We start from the raw sequence: 3,348 nt of genomic DNA, 5'->3' as shown, positions 1-3,348 counted from the left end.
GGTCCTCCATGCCAACGGGGGCGATCTTCGTGCCTAGAGTCAGGAGCACCCTTCGAGTGCCACCAGGAGTGACCCAAAAGAGACAAAAACAAATCAAATTAAAAAAAAAAAAACAAAAACTAAACAAAACAAAACTAAACAAAAAACAAACAAGGATAAAAAAGAAATAGAAAAAAGAGAAAAAAAACAACCAAAGATAAAGGGAGAAAGTGGTACAGGAGATCACTTTACATTTGGTGTGAAACAGGATAAGAGGTAGTGTTATATATGTCTATATTTATGATGAAAGTACAGGCTTCTCCAATGTTTTTTGAGATTTCCTTGTGAAGTGTGGGGTCCAGGCAGGAAGGTATTGGGTAGAGTTCTTGCAGTGGGGGTCCTTTGGAGCTAGTTCGGGTATCAAGCCACAGTCCACATTTGGGAGAGGTGATTAGGAGGGACACACTGCATGGGTCAGTCGGGGTGTTAGTTGTATTTTCTTGCCGGGAACAAGGTGAGAGTTTGGGTGGGTTCTTGAGTTAAATTAATAGATATAGATTATATTATTGTGATGAATATTTGCAGAAAAGTTAATGTGTATTAACCTTTTATATTTTATAATAAGGACATCTTAAAAAGTTTTATTATAATTATATTTAAAAAACAGATCTCACTATGTTGGAGAAATAGTAAAGATAAGGGCATGTTTTGGGATAACTAAACTATTTTTATACAGACTTGATTTATATATAAAACTTATGAGTCTCAAATTACAAAGGCTTGCAAGATAACAACATTTAAAGTCAAATAAACATGTGCCAATATCCTATAACCTTGTGTCTCAAAGAGTTGTTTTAGAAATGGTTGTCTTACAAAGCTTAGTGCATAGACTTGGCCAATTTGCTTAAATGAACAAGATAATATTTATAAATTAAAATGACTATTCAGAAGTCAAGACATTATTATTTCTTTTTTCAGGGAGTAAAATATCAAAAACTAAAGGCAAACAAAAAACAAGGTAAAACCATGGCCCTAAGAAAAAAGTAACATTGAAATAGTTTCGAAACTCTAGTTCTTTGTTGAGTATTTTCAGCAGTGCTGGAGAGAATGGGGTTGCCTTTGTCCAAAACTTTTTCTCTGGTGTCAGTTGCTTTGCCATATCAGTAAAATTTAGCTCCACAGGAGCTAGCCTGGAAAACAGACAGGAAAGCAGTTTTTAGTGAGCACAATATGCAATTTCCCCTCTTGGAAGATCACAAAGAAGATCCCATCTTTCCAGTTACAAGATCAGAGTGTCACCTGATGCCTGCAATAAGGATCAAAGTCAATTTACAAAACATTTGGGAGAGACTCACCCCAGTGATATGTTTCCAGAAGTGTTGGGTGATGATGAAGTAAATGCAGGCTTTGAAGTGATGCCTGTTCAAATTACAGGAGAATCAATTCCCCCAGAGGCCACAGGCCATCCTTCTCCCTCACACTCCATCAGCAGGTAGACCTACAACCTGCAAGATAAGAGCAGGTCCAAGTTGATAAGGTGGTCCTGAAAGAGCAACTTGTTAGAAACTCTCCAAAGGTGGTTTTACTTCAAAAATCCACACAATGATACAGGTGAGAGAATAGATGCTTCTTTAGAAGGTTAGAAAAGTTATGTCTAAGGTCTCAAGCTCAGGCTTTAAATTCACTCATTTATTTGCAGGAAAACAGCCATCGTATGCCTTTAGGACATCCTGAGTATGATGAAAAAGAAGTAAAAATGGTCCACCGAGCGAACTTATTTAGGAGTTACTAGTGATTGATTTTTAAAAATTATTGTTATTCTGGCATTTATGAGTCTGTAGCATTAATGAATGATTCAAGCATAAAAATCCTGAAAAACAACAACAAATAACATTAATGTAAAGTCCTAATGGGATTCCAAAGAGGTCAGTTTCCTGCCTAGCTTGTGGAGTTGAAAGGATTTCTCTTGGGAGATTCATTTAATGGTGTCCACTGAGTAAGGCATTCCAGGCTTATATTGTAGAGTAGCATCCTAGAGGAAAGAAAACAGTAGCAAAGCAGACACTCCTATGCAGGGGGGAATGATGGAGGGAACAGGGAAGGTAAACAGAACACAAGAGTCCCTAGTGCAGGGTACAGACTTTACTCTCTGCAGCACTACAAGATTACAGGCAGGGGAGCTGGCCCTATTTGAGGAAGATTTATCAGCAGACAGGGAAAGAGATAAGCTACCTCTATGAGAAATGAGCTGCAAAAAGATCAAGAAGAACTGTAGTTAGCAAGGTCTAGCAGAGATAAGGTGGATCCAGGCTCACCTGTAGACAATGGAAATGGAGAACGGGAGCCAAGGGAGGACTTTCCTTGGCACATCTGAGGAATTCCAGTGAGCCCAGGGGCAGGATAAGGCAGGAATAAAATCAGTTCCCAAGGCTATTCAGCACTGGGGAGACTTTTGACAGAAATAAGAAAGGATGCTGGGAGAAAATTGATTTAATATAAATATTTGGATTTGTATAAAATTGTTAAAACAGAACGACAGATAAAGGAAATAGAAAGAGAAAGAAAGAAAGAAAGAAAGAAAGAAAGAAAGAAAGAAAGAAAGAAAGAAAGAAAGAAAGAAAGAAAGAAAGAAAGAAAGAAAGAAAGAAAGAAAGAAAGAAAGAAAGAAAGAAAGAAAGAGAGAAAGAAAGATAGAAAGAAAGAAATAGACAGAAAGAAAGAAAGGAATGAAGGAAGGAAGGAAGGAAGGAAGAAAAAGGAAGGAAGGAAGGAAGGAAGGAAGGAAAAAAAGAAGGAAGGAAGGAAGACATAAATTTAATACATAGTGAAGAAGTAAAGAGTGAAAATTCTTCAAGAAGTCATGAGATACCATCTCATACCACAAAGACTGGCATTCACAAAGAACAAGAACAACCATTGCTGGCATGGATGAGTAGATGTGGGGAGAAAGGGCTGCTCATTCATTGTTGGTGGCAATGTAAAATTGGTTCAGCCTGTTTGGAAAACAATATGAATATTCCTCAAAAACTAGAAATTGAGCTTCCATTTGATCCATCAATAACACTCTTAGGGATATACCCTAAGAACCCAAAACAACTCTGCATTCCTCTGTCTCAGAAGTATTTACAATAGCCAGAATCTGAAAACAGCCCAAGTGCCCAAGAACTGAGGGAAGGCTAAAGAAACAATGGAATCCTATACAGCTATTAGGAAAAAAGAAGTTATGAAATTTTCTTATACATGGGTATGTAGAATATTATGCTCAGTGAAATGAGCCAGAGAGAGGGATAGACAGAATAATCTCACTCATTTGTAGGATATAAGAAAAATAAAGAAAGTATGGTAATAATATCCAGAGATAATGGAGAT

This window comes from Suncus etruscus, chromosome 3, assembly GCF_024139225.1.
Source record: "Suncus etruscus isolate mSunEtr1 chromosome 3, mSunEtr1.pri.cur, whole genome shotgun sequence".
In the NCBI taxonomy this organism is placed as follows: domain Eukaryota; kingdom Metazoa; phylum Chordata; class Mammalia; order Eulipotyphla; family Soricidae; genus Suncus; species Suncus etruscus.
The sequence above is the reverse complement of the archived record's forward strand: the minus strand, read 5'-3'. Positions refer to the sequence as shown.